Below are 14,872 nucleotides of genomic sequence, written 5' to 3'. Positions count from 1 at the left end.
TTTTAGGTTGATGGACAGGCATGGTACAGTTGTTTTATTATTTTATGCACTTTTTATATATGTGTGTGTGCGTGCGTGATATCTAACTCTATATATCTATATCTATCTATCTATCTATCTCTCTATCTATCTATTTATAGAGAGAGATAGAGAGAGAGAGAGATCATATGTGTATGCATACAGGTGGAGAGGTCAGAGTCCAAAAATTGTGTTTTCTCCCCTTCTTATTTTGGGAAGAAAAATGTCTTTTATTTACTGTGTATTTCACCAATTAAGCAAGAATTTCTGGCCAGCAAACCACAGAATCCTCCTTTTTATGTATTTTTAGTGCAGGCATTGAGGGTACGGAGGATGCACCATATTTCTGTGGGTACTGGGGTCTGAATACAGGTCTTCAGGCTTGAACCATCTAAATGTAGATCCATACATCCACAATTTAATTATATTCTGCCTAAGAAATTTGTTTTTTCTTGTCCATAAGCTTGTCTATTTACACATGTAAAAAATATTTCAAATGAAAATGAGTCTTTGCATTGTTCTAACCAAATACTATATTTATCTGTTTATTCTGCCTAAAATTTTACCTTTTGAGATTTGAAGCTCTTTTGGCGAGCTTCTGTGCTACTTGGTATACATTGCAATTGTTTTCTTTTCAGAGCTTGGTTGTCTACCTTACTTTCTCTGGCACTTTTTTTTCTGCCACTATAAAAAATGTTCCAGGTACCCTTTCTTGTGTTTTTTGTTCCTTCTGCCTCAAGTCTCTTTCCCACCATTCTGCAAGGTATGCGATTTAACCATAGACGAACAACATAAGGAGCAAGAGCTAAGTGGGTGGCATACGTGCGCTATAGAGGTTTGTTCCTCACAGCTGAGTCATACCAATTGGCAAATGAGGGAGCACATATGAATATATTAATGCATGTTGCTGTGCCCGTGTGAATACACACTTCCACATGCACCTGTCTTACTCTGCTAAGTCAGCACAAATCAATGCTGTTTCCACTTTCCACTCTCTCCAGTGCTATGTTAATCTTTATTCTAGTCATCTCTCCTTGCTCACAGGAAGGTTCCTCCATCAGAAATTTCAGTGCGCATGAATACTTGGTTCATAGTTGTTCATCTACTCCACAGGCTTTGACAAAATCAGTTACTTATGTGTCGCTATGGTAAGTACAGAATAGTAACACATCTCTGAAAATAGCCCCAGGAGAAAATTATGAGAGACATACATGAATGCCCCTAAGAAGGGGAAATAGGCAAGAACTCCTGAGAAAATTTGGAACATTTTGGGGGGAGAAGGGAGAGCAGAAGGGGATGGGGAGGGGAGAAGGAAAGGAGGTAGGAGAACTTGAGGTTACCAGGTGGCTGAGATGGTGGAAGGACAGTCAGGGAGAGCAAGGATCTGTAGCTTTGGACCTTGACCTGGAACTAGCTCTTGTAGACCAGGTTGGCATTGAACTCACAGAGATCTGCCTGCCTCTGCTGGGATTAAAGGCGTGTGCCACCACTGCCTGGCCAGAAAGAGATATTTTGTTTGAGGGAAGCATTATGGAACTAGCAAAAACCTGGCACTATGGACATTCTTAGGAATCTACAAGTACAACTTCTGTTAAGACTCTATGCAGTAGTGGAGAGGGTGCCTGAATTAGCCTTCCCCTGTAATCAGATTGATGACTGTCTACCTTAATTATCATTATAGAAACTTCACACAGAAACTGATGGTAGCAGATGCAGAAATCCACAGCTAGTTCTGGGCCGAGCTCCCCGAGTCCAGTCGAACAGAAGGAGGAGGAAAATATGACCAAATAGGTCAAGACCATGATGGGGATACCCAACAGAAACAGCTGACTTGAGCTAGTGGGAACTCACTGACTCTGGACAGACAGTGAGGGTACCTGCATAAGTCCAAACTAGGCCCACTGAATGTGGAGGACAGTTGTGTGGCTGGGGCAGACTGTGGAGCTACTGGCAGTGGGACCAAGAATTTATCCCTAGTGCTTGAAATGACTTTTGGGATACCTTGCTCAGCCTAGATATAGCAGAGAGGGCATTGGTCCGGCCCCAAAGTGGTGTGACAAACTTTGTTGACTCCCTATGGGAAGCCTTACCTTCTCTGAGGAGTGGATGAAATGTAAGGTTGGGGGGGGTGGGCAGTGGGAAGGGAGGGGGAACTGGGTTGTTATGAAAAATGAGAAAAAAATTAAAAAATAAAGAAAAAAGAAAAGATTAAAAAAGAAAGAAAATATTCCCTATTTATCATCTGTTCCATAATGATAAAGCTCAGAAAACACTGCTGGTTCTATAGAAATGTGCCTTTGGCAAGTCCAGAGTGCCATAGAAAAAGATTCATGTGGCATATGTCCTTTCCAGACTGGTTTCTTGTCTTAGCAGTGTGCTTTAAGGATTTATTCAACTATGTCTTCTTTTGAAAACCCATTACTTTTTAATACAGTATAGTATTCCACAGCAAACATTACAATGATATATTTGTTCATTCACTTATTAAAAGGTATATTTTATTACTTCTAGATGTGGGAAACAGTGTCTTGAATAAAACAAGCATTTATGTGTGACTTTCTTGCATGCTAAGAAAATGGATCTTAAGTGGAATTTTTCAAATATGTTTCCATTTAATATAGATAATTGATGATATATCAAAACTTCTCCTGTATTATTTAATAATTGATTCATTAATGACTTTCAAAGTATTCTAGTGTCTTCTAGCATTTAATATCATGTAATAGTGACTAATGTCTAAATTACAATAGTTATGTTATCTCAGAGTATATATTTCCTTTGATCACTAAGAGAAAAATAGGTACATTGGGATAATTTGGAACTTAACAATATGTCATAAAAATGTTGATATTCATAAATATTTGTACACATATTGTTGTAAACTATTATCAAAATATTTAATGTGATATCCCTTTTACCAATGACAAATTTATTATACAGTAAATAAATTCAGACTAGTTCTTATTGGCAGACCTCAACTGTGAGAGAACTTACTTAGCTATGCCCCAATTATTTCTCTCACTTACGTATTAAGAAAATTTTTAGATACTATGGTGAATGCTAAAATGACAAAATATTATTACTGTCTTTCATGTTTTAAGTAAAATCATGTATATAATATTATTAATGAACATTGTGATAAAGGCTAAAACAGAGTTGTGGGCTATTAGGAGAAAGCACGGTCAGTAGAAAAGTGCTTATTGCATAAGTGTGAGAACTGACTTTGGATCCCCAGCATCTGTGGATAAGTCATGCCCAGTGACATGAGTCTTTACACAGTTCTGAGAAACAGCGACAAACAGGTCCTGGGCAAAGATGGATCAGCCAGTCTAACAAAAATAGCTGTAGGAGACAATAAGGTAGATAGAAATGAAGGACGATAACTGATAGTCTTTGTCTTCATACGAACAACTAAAAATAGACACACCATACACACACATACCTATAGACACAGTGTATGCCCACAAACAATAAAATCTGAAAAAAATGTGGAACGTGTCACCAGAGGATCTATTAAAAAAGACCTTCATTGGAAAGAACCATAAGATCATGTTGTCATTATGAAGTATACCAAGTTAGAATATTAGAAAAAAATACAGGGATGAATAGATAAAGCAGTCTAGACAGAAGGAGCAATGCTTTGAAATAAATGACTATTAACCATTTGTCTGATATATTTGTAATTTAGTATGATAATGAAAAATAGGAGAATTCAAGGAAGTAAAACATCAACTTGACTTTAAAAAGATTGGGTATTATTTGTTTGCATCAGCATAAGTAATGCTTAGCTAATTAACTATAGTTCTGCTCATTTCTTTTGTTATCCTTTAGAGAACTTTTTGTCTTCCATATTTCATATCTCCTGGCATGTCTTCACTAAGTGAGACTTAGCCTTCATATGGAAAGAACACTCCTTTGCAGAAGTTTTTGAATGTGGCATTGTTTCAGATTACAGTATCTTGGTAAAAGCCAAAAACTGGTTAGATTCTGCAGAACATTTCAATCCATTGATCATTGCTACTTCATTATTGGAATCTTGTCAATGTATCTGACTTTTCTCAGTGATTCTTGTATCAGTTGTCCTTGATCTTAGTAGAGAGTTACATTGCCTTTGTCATTGTCAATTCAAATGTATGACACAATAATGACTTTCCCGTTTTACAAGGAAGAGAGAGTGGGAGATGAAGTAGAAACAGCCCCCAAATAAACGCTTTCCTGGTATTTGCTGTATCAGCAGAATAAAGTTCCCCCACAATATCCATCTCCTCAATGCTTTTTCCCAGGGGAGGGAGTGGCTGCCTCCTTGCTGAGAACATTCCTTGGGCTTGGCCTGAGGTGAACAGTGGGGAAGAAATCTGTTCCAGAAATGTTGTTTGCTTTGTTATATAAAAGAGCACAGTGAAGAAAGAACCTCAGTACAAATTATGCCTTAAAAAAAAAACCACTCATGCCATAACATAGGGAAGAAACAGAGAATGGGCACTCAGAGAGAAGCCTTGCCCTTCCTACAGTGTAAACACACTTAAAGCTGATGAAATATGCTTTGAGAAGAGGGTGGTTCTGTTTTGTGTGGGGATAAGTGTTTCTCATCTTTGAATGACAAGTATTAAACATGACTTCTGAAACTGCTGAGCTGTGAGTTTTGAACAATTTAAGTTCCGTAAATAATTTTTCCCCCAAGGATGAGAAATGCCTCCAAGCCAACCAACAAAAACCATGTGTGTGGTAACCGAGAGAACAAATAATCTAAGTGTGAAAAGTAAATGTCTCCTCTCTCAGGGCGTTATTATTAATAATTGAAACTACACCGCTTCCCTGTGGGTATTATTACAACTTACTTATGAGACACATGTGAAATGATGTTTGCACAGGAGAAGTGAGAAGCACCAAGCTGCATTCAAGGTTAAACTATACTTTGTGGGACCCATGGCCACACCGTTGGGGTCTACTTCTGACACACAGTGGGCCACAGAGTATGATACAAACAAAAACAATGTTCTTTTGTTTTCAAAAATATTAGATAATTAAAAATATTCTATAAAGGAAGTTGATTTTTTTTATTGAGAAAAGGAAAAAAAAACAAGTTTCAGCCTCCTCCCATCCTCCCATTTCCCTCCCCCTCCTCCCATCCTTCTCCCCCTCCCCCTACTCCTCTCCCCCTCCCTCTCCAGTCCAATGAGCAGTCAGGGTTCCCTGCCCTGTGGAAAGTCCAAGGTCCTCCCCCATCCGTCCATATCTAGGAAGGTGAACATCCAAACTGGCTTGACTCCCACAAAGGCAGAATATTGAGTAGGATCAAAACCCCCTGCCATTGTCCCTGGCTTCTCATTAGCCCTCATTGTTCGTCATGTTCAGAGAGTCCGGTTTTATCCCATGCTTTTTCAGTCATAATCCAGCTGGCCTTGGTAAGCTCCCAATAGATCAGCTCCACTGTCTCAGTGGGTGGGTGCACCCCTCGTGGTCCGGACTTCCTTGCTCATGTTCTCCCTCCTTCTGCTCCTCCTTGGGACCTTGGGAGCTCAGTCCAGTGCTCCAGTGGGGGTCTCTGTCTCTATCTCCATCCATAACCAGATGAAGGTTCTATGGTGATATGCAAGATATTCGTCAGTATTGCTATAGGATAGTATCATTTCAGGTTCCCTATCCTCAGCTGCCCAAGGAACTAACTGGGGACATTGCCTTGGGCTCTTGGGAGCCACTCTAGATTCAAGTCTCTTGCCAGCCCGAAGGTGGCTCCCTTAACTAAGAATTGTGCTTCCGTGCTCCCCTATCCAACCTTCCTTTATCCCAATCATCCTGTTTCCCCAAGTTCCCCCCATCCTCCCCTTCTCCCTTTTCTCTCCCCATCTCCCCTTACCCCCATCCCACTCCACCTCCAAGATCGCAATTTTCTCCCCGGCAATTTTGTCTACTTCCCTTAGCCAAGAGGGTAACTATATGTTTTTCCTTGGGTTCACCTACTTATTTAGCTTCTTTAGGTTCACCAATTGTAGACTCCAGGACCCATATTTATGGCTAGAAACCAATTATGAGTGAGTACATCCCATGTTCATCTTTTTGGGTCTGGGTTACCTCACTCAGGATAGTGTTTTCTATTTCCATCCATTTGCATGCAAAATTCGAGAAGTCATTGTGTTTTACCGCAGCATAGTACACTAATGTGTATATATTCCACACTTTCTTCATCCATTCTTCCATTGAAGGGCATCTAGGTTGTTTCCAGGTTCTGGCTATTACAAATAATACTGCTATGAACATAGTTGGACAAGTGCTTTTGTCATATGATAGGACATCTCTTGGGTATTGCTGGGTCCAGGGGTAGGTTGATCCCGAATTTCCTGAGAAACCTAAACACTGATTTCCAAAGTGGTTGCACAAGATTGCATTCCCACCAGCAATGGATGAGGGTATCCCTTCCTCCACAGTCTCTCTAGCAAAGGCTATCATTGGTGTTTTTGATTTTAGCCATTCTGACAGGTGTAAGATGATATCTCAAAGTTGTTTTGATTTGCATTTCCCTGATTGCTAAGGAGGTCGAGCATGACCTTAAGTGTCTTTTGGCCATTTGAACTTCTTCTGTTGAGAATTCTCTGTTCAGTTCAGTGCCCCATTTTTTAATTGGGTTAATTAGAATTTTAAAATCTAGTTTCTTGAGTTCTCTATATATTTTGGAGATCAGAACTTTGTCTCTTGTGGGGTTGGTGAAGATCTTCTCCCAGTCAGTGGGTTGCCTTTTTGTCTTAGTGACAGTGTCCTTTGCTTTACAGAAGCTTCTCCATTTTAGTATGTCTTATTTATTCAATGTTGCCCTTAATGTCTGTGCTGCTGGGGTTATACATAGGAAGTGATCTCCTGTGCCCATCTATTGTAGGGTACTTCCCACTTTCTCTTCTCTCAGGTTTAGTGTGTTCGGAAAGATATTGAGGTCTTTAATCCATTTGGACTTGAGTTTTGTGTATGGTGATAGATATGGGTCTATTTTCATTCTTCTACAGGTTGACATCCAATTGTGCCAGCACCATTTGTTGGTGATGCTTTCTTTCTTCCATTGTATACTTTTAGCTCTTTTATCAAAAATGAGGTGATCATAGGTTTGTGGGTTAAAATTCGGGTCTTCTATATGATTCCATTGGTTGACTTCTTTGTTTTTATGCCAGTACCACACTGTTTTCATCACTCTAGCTCTGTAATAGAGTTTGAAGTCAGGGATGGTAATGCCTCCAGAAGATTCTTTATTGTATAGGATTGTTTTGGCTATCCTGGGTTTTTTGTTTTTCCATATAAAGTTGATTATTGTCCTCTCCAGATCTGTGAAGAATTTTGATGGGATCTTGATGGGGATTGCATTGAATCTATAAATTGCCTTTGGTAGAATTGCCATTTTACTATGTTGATCCTCCCAATCCAAGAGCAAGGGAGGTCCTTCCATTTTCTGGTATCCACCTCAATTTCTTTCTTCAATGCCTTAAAGTTCTTGTCAAATAGATCTTTCACTTCCTTGGTTAGAGTTACCCGAAGATATTTAATGCTGTTTGTGGCTATCGTGAGAGGTGAAGCTACTCTGCTTTCCCTCTCTGCTTTCATATCCTTTGTGTATAAGAGGGCGACTGATTTTTTTGGAGTTGATCTTGTATCCTGCCCCATTACTAAGGTGTTTATTAGCTGTTAAAGTTCTTTGGTGGAATTTTATGATCGCTTATGTACACTATCATATCATCTGCAAATGACAGAAACCTAACAGCAAAATAAGAGAATTAATGGAGGTAATGAAGCAAATGGACTTAACAGACATCTATAGAACATTTCACCCAATTAGGAAAGAATATACCTTCTTCTCTGCAGCTCATGGAACCTTCTCGAAAATCGACCACATAGTCGGTAACAAAGCAAACATCCACAGTTACAAAAAAAAATTAGTAACCACCAGTGTCTTATCAGATCACCAGGGATTAAAGTTAGAATTCAACAACAATGCTACCCCCTAAAAGCCTACAAATTCATGGAAACTGAACAGTCAACTACTGAACCATACTTGGATTATGGAAGAAATAAAGAAAGAAATTAAAGTCTTCCTTGAATTCAATGAAAATAAAGAAACAACCTACTCAGACTTATGGGACACTATGAAAGCAGTCCTAAGAGGAAAGTTCATAGCACTAAGTGCCCACTTAAAGAAAACAGAGAAAACACACATTGGAGACTTAACAACCCACCTGAAAGCTCTAGAAAAAAAAGGAAGCAGATTCAACTAGGTTGAGTAGAAGACTGGAAAAAATCAAACTGGGGGCTGAAATCAACAAAATAGAAACAGAGAAAACAGTCCAAAGAATCAATGAAACAAAAGCTGGTTCCTGGAGAAAAACAACAAGATTGATAAACCCCCATCCAAACTAATCAAACGACAGAGAGAGAACACGCAAATTAATAAGATCAGAAATGAAAAGGGGGACATAACCACAGACACAGAGGAAATTCAGAGAATAATTAGATCTTACTACAAAAGCCTATATGCCACAAAACTGGAAAATGTAAAGGAAATGGAAACGTTTTTAGATAAATACCATATACCAAAGTTAAACCAGGACCAGGTGAACAATCTAAATTGACCTGTTAGTTGCGAAGAATTAGAAGCGGTTATCAAAAACCTCCCTACCAAAAAAAGCCCAGGACCAGATGGTTTCAATACGGAATTCTAGCCGAACTTTCAAGAAGACCTAATACCTATACTCCTTAATGTATTTCACAATATAGAAACAGAAGAGTCATTGCCAAATTTCTTTTATGAAGCTACAGTTACTCTGATATGAAAACCGCACAAAGACTCAACCAAGAAAGAGAATTATAGGCCAATCTCACTCTTGAACATCGACGCAAAAATCCTCAACAAAATATTGGCAAACCGAATCCAAGAACACATTAGAAAAATTATTCATTATGATCAAGTAGGCTTCATTATAGAGATGCAGGGCTGGTTCAACATACGCAAATCTATCAATGTAATCCATCATATAAATAAACTGAAAGAAAAAAAACCATATGATCATTTCATTAGATGCTGAAAATGCATTTGACTAAATTCAACATCCCTTTATGATAAAAGTATTGGAGAGATTAGGGATACAAATGTCATACGTAAATATAATAAAAGCTATATACAGCAAGCCGACAGCTAACATCAAATTAAACAGAGAGAAACTCAATACCATCCCACTAAACTCAGGAACACGACAAGGCTGTCCACTCTCGCCATACCTCTTCAATATAGTGCTTGAAGTTCTAGCAATAGCCATAAGACAACATAAGGGGATCAAGGGGATTCGAATTGGAAATGAAGAAGTTAAACTTTCATTATTTGCAGGTGATTTTATTTTTAACAACCGAGTTCTTAAAGAGAAAACATTTACTGGTCCAGTGACCCAATAGACATGTTTTTTTTGTTTGTTTGTTTTTTTGTTTTTTGTTTTTTTTTTCGAGACATGGTTTCTCCATAGCTTTTGGTTCCTGTCTTGGAACTAGCTCTTGTAGACCAGGCTGGCCTCGAACTCACAGAGATCCGCCTGCCTCTGCCTCCCCAGTGCTGGGATTATAGGCGTGTGCCACCACCGCCCAGCGGAATAATGTTTTTTTAATGAACAAATTGTACTGAAAAAGTAGATGATACAATTAGAACTTTAACAAGAATATAGTCTTATTCCTGATCAGAAATATTTGAAGGGAATCAGATCATTGCACACACTCTTCTGGCATTTCCATTTCTTTTCACTCATCAATAATGTTCTAGGGTACACAATGAATATAATCTCTTCTTGCTTGCTTGCCTGGTTTCCTTGGTGCATAGTAAATGACATTAACATTATAACATAGGGATGGGGTAGGTAAGTGTGACTATTTTCACCTGGATTTCAAGATACCATAGAAAGCATTTTAATTTTTATGTCAAAATACAAATATTTTATGATAATCTTTTAGGGACATACATATAATACATTTAGAAAGTGATATATTTGCCATATAAAATCTATCACCAAAGACCTTTCTATTAACTCTCTCATCTACTGTTTTGATTCATAAAACCATTCTGGAATGCTATGACACTTCCTTGTTAATTTCAGAAACTATTGAGAGAGAAAGCACAAATCCTCAACTCAGAGGGGATGGGATAAGCGATAGTCATTCTGGGAAGCCAAAATAGGAGGTACTATGGGCTGGGAATACAGATTCAGGTCATCTCAAATTAAATGAACCAATACATCAACAGCTTCATGAAGTTTTTATAGTAACAGATCAAAGAATGTCTTAAAATCAAGGAGCTTTTCAAATACATTGGAGGTAACATCAGGGAGCGACGAGTTACAGAAGAGAGGGACCGTCCCTGATATAAACTTCAGATGATGTAGCCTGATGATACTTTTAGACTTTTGGTTAGTGAAAGCTAGTTATTTGTCCATATATCTATTTGTTAGCAATATTTGCTCATATACTTCACTTGTTAGTCACATGACTGTCAGGTAAGACAGACAGTAGAACAAGGACTAGCTATCGATGTCACTAAAGACAAGATATTTTTAGTAAACTTTGAACTTCAAGTATTCCAGCTATTGTACAATCACTGTCATTGTAATTAATAAAGTACATTTTCAGTTTACTACAAAGTGTGATTCTTTGCACAAGCTTTGTTCACATCTTTCATGTATAGTGCTACTCGTGAGGACTTAAAACATACTACTTTATTTATTAAGATTTATTTTCCCTGTATGTTCACAAAATATAACAACAATAATAAAAGAATACTGCTATGGAGATGCTTGGTGGCAGAGCACCTACTGAGCATGCCCAGGGCCTAGAGATTGATCTTCCAGCACATACGAAAAGTGCCAGTAATGATTGTAGGACTCCTTGGACAGTTTATTTTGTTTGCCTTAGGAGGCAAGGTACCTGATTTTTAAGTCACCTTGATCCCACCGCCATAACCCAGCAACCCTCAGACAGTTGTCTTATATTTTTATAAGGATTTTAAACATTGATTTACTTTCCTCTTTAACATGTCTCGAAGGCTCTTATTGACCTTAAAATGCAGCAAAGACTTAATGAAAATCTACCTTTCTTTATTCTTTCAAAAGTATCTCAGCATTCTTCACAGAGTTTGGAAATTCTACCCTGTGAGGGCGAGGGTGGTTGTAGTAGCCAGAGTGGTCAAGGACACCAGAGAACACAGCCTACAGAATCACTAAGCAGGGCTCATAGCAGCTCATAGACACTGAAGTGACAATCATGAAGCCCGTATGAGACTGTGCTAAATACTTTGCATACATATTGTGATAATGAGCTTGAGGTTTTTGTGGGACTCCTAAAAGCAGAGGTGAGGGAGTGTCTCTGACTCTTTTGCCTGCTGTTGGCACCCTTTCCCTCCTACTGGGTTGCCTTGTTTAGCCTTAATATGAGGGTTTGTGACCAGTTTTACTGTATCTTTTTATGTGAGCTTCAGTTGTAAAGCTTAGGAGGCTGTTCTTTTCCAAAGGGAAGTGCAGGACCAGTGGTTCTAGGTGTGTGTTCAGGGAGGTATTGGAGGAGTGAAGGGAAGGAAAGGTGCAGTTGTAATGTACTTTATGAAGAGAAGAATAAATTAAAAACAACCACAATATTGTTTTAGGGATGAATTTCTCACAGACATTTCAGTGGCTCTTCACTATCTAAAGTATCACTTTAATTTTAAAACTACTGCACTTAGCTAAATAAATCAAGCAAATTATCAAGCTGGATGAACCCTTTTCCAAAACTAAGAATGAAAATAAAATTTTAATTGTCTGTGTACTGAATAATGATGCTAACCTTAATGAATGCTCACTGTGGCATAATCACTTCTAATTTCTTCAAAGGGCAATGTTATTCCATGAAAACTGCAGACATCAAGGTAATTTCTCCCTTTTGATTTGTTAAAATTCTAAATTTGTTTCTGAGATATTTCCTAGCTGTTAAAAATCACAGCAGAAAAATCTCAAAAAAAACCTAAGAGCATATTTAATCTGGAGTAGTTAAGGAACTTCCAATAAATAAATAAATAAAAACACTTAACCATTATGTAAACCAGGAGGTAATGGCACAGACAAGGAAAAGAGAACATCTTTAGGTTGTTCAATCTTTGGAAGAATACTCAAAGCACTTGTAGATCATGGATCTTCAACAGACTGTTCTCTTATTTACTGTATCTTTAGCAACAATGATGTGGTCTTGATCTGATTTGAAAATACTTTTAATAAGAATAGACAGCATCTCAAAGCTGCAGGGTTTTCTTGGCGGTAGTTTTTCTCTTTCACCATTTTATAATTTCACACACACCAAAGAACAGAAGTAGCAGTAGTAATAGCCTATTTTGCTTGTTTCCTCTGTGGCCTCCATCTTCAGTAACTTACAGGGAGGTATTCCACAATGGAAACAAGATTTTTGTTTAAAAAATATTCATACGTACAGATCTAGTTTGGCTTTATTCTATGTAATTATACTTATTATTGCCTTTTCTCTTACCTTCTGCCCTTCCTCGGGTGCCTTGTTACTCTAATTACTCAAATGTTGACTCTTAAAACTTTTATACTTTAATGACAACAGAAAGTTAGGAATTGTCTAACTGCTTCTAAATATTAGTCTAAGAGGCCCCAAATTGAGCACATTTTTTTTTCATATTGAAGTAGATGTGTCTAGATGCATAGTATTACTCTGCAGCAGGATTTTTGAAAGAGATAAATTATGACTACAATTTCAACAGGTCCAACAATCTTCTATTTAATTTGTTAAATGCACCAATATATTAGAATTAAAAGTTTATGAGAATGTGATGATGAAGACCACAAAACTGTGTTCAGTTCTTGGTAACTATACATGGTATTATTTTTGACAAGACCACTTGGAAGAAATAAAAGGCTGGTTGCACACTCAGAATTAAGTTTAAATTGGGAATCACTTCATCATTTATTTGAAATCCTTTTCTTCTCCTTCCCTTAGGGCATATGGTAGGCTCTGTGTCTGGAACTTTGACGCCAGCACTTCTGTTAGTACTAGTCTCTACTACAAATTTTCACAGCATTCATAACCCAAAATTTGCATTATATTCTAGAACTTCAATATGGCACATGGTTATGCTCTGAGCTTTCAACTTGAAAATTCTGCAAAAAATCCATTTGAACGTCTATGGAGTGTAGAGATAGCTATTGGTATTCCTTCTTTAAAATGGAGCTGCAAGCATCTGCTTCACGTGTAAAGACATAAATATATGTGTCCATTTGCCTGTGATTACAGACTGGGTAATTCACATTTGAATGCACAAATTGTAATCATCAGAGTGTGTTAAAGGAGTATATTTGCCTATAACATTGTATGTAAGACTCCAGGTATGGAAGGGGAGTTCTTAAGGAACTGTGAAGCCTTTGTTGTGGTTGATTTTCAGATGGAGTTGTAAAAAAGTTGAAAGGCATAGATGATTATATATTGCCCAAGAAATAACTGCTATGTTGTACTTTGATAAATGAGAAAACAAAAACAAAAATAGGACAAAGAAGTAAGTACTTGGTAGTCTGTGAATACAAGGGGTGAAGATGCCAAGTAAAACTGAGCAGTAGGGTCTGAAGAGGAAGCAGAAAAACATTCTGTTGTAAAAATGAATCCAAATGTGGTTCAGGCAGGAAGTCTTCAGTGCAGGGCCACTCTTGTATAGATGTTCTGGGAACTTCATTGCTCTACAAAATTGCTGAGGGACTCAATGTTCTGGGTGCTGGATAGGGAAGGAATCAATGGCTTAATCTCAGCCCTGCATTAACCAAAATTCTTTAGAGGAGAAAAAAACCAATAGAATTAATCATATTACCAAATGGGTTTCATTGCTTACATTGTAGAAGCTATGTAGAATAACAATGGTCATTGTTTCTATTCTGGAGGATATGAGAAACAGGTAGCTCCTCAGGGTCCAAGGCGGCACGCTTCAGCAGTATGAGTTGGCACTGAAGGTCCACTGGGTGCCTAGAGTGCTCTTGATCTTCAGTCCATGTTGCAAGGCTAAAGGATCTGTGTTATAATGTCAGAGAAGCGTATCAGCAGAGATATCAATAGGCTAGACACATTCACCAACACAAAAATGAAGGCAACCAAGCAATTTCTGCCTCTTCCTCAGAATTATTGATATCTGGGCTGCTCTTGGTAGGTGCCATCCACTCCAGGGGAAGATTTTCAGCTCAACTAATCCTCCATTAAATTCCTTCACAAATCCATCCAGAGATTTGTCTCTTAGTTGATCCTGGATTCAATCAAAATGACAGTTAAGATTAACTATCACCTTTCTCAACAAGAAAGATTATGCAATAGTCAGAAGCAGCTGAGATTGTCTCACAATGGCAATATGGCATTTGTTTCTTTTTCTTCAATTAACATTATAGAAACTATACAGAATTCATTCTTGAAAATCCTATTGCATATTCTAAATAGATGTTTGTTGTGCATACTGTTTTATGAAATTACTAAGTAATCATTTAGAAAAGAACACTACATGAGATCTTAAAATATGACTTCCTCAGAATACAGTAACAGAAAATTTTGTTAAAGTAACAACTGATCTAATCCTTAGGTGAGTTTTCAAAATCTGCTGAGTTCAGGGTGGTCAATACATGGTTTACAAAATTCCAATTTTCTTTTAGGACTTTAATTTTATCAGTACCAACAAAGACTTGTTTCTCAAATGAAGTAGAATTACTTTGAAAACTTCCAAAACTACGTTCCTTCCACTATCTCTTTATCTCAGTATTTCGTTCAACTAAACTCTAAACTCTGCTCCACAGAAAAAATATCCCTACTTGCAGTTAAGAATGAACGT

This window comes from Microtus oregoni, unplaced genomic scaffold (assembly GCF_018167655.1).
Source record: "Microtus oregoni isolate MIOR12 unplaced genomic scaffold, Mior012 000023F_ref0000262, whole genome shotgun sequence".
NCBI classification, from domain to species: domain Eukaryota; kingdom Metazoa; phylum Chordata; class Mammalia; order Rodentia; family Cricetidae; genus Microtus; species Microtus oregoni.
The sequence above is the reverse complement of the archived record's forward strand: the minus strand, read 5'-3'. Positions refer to the sequence as shown.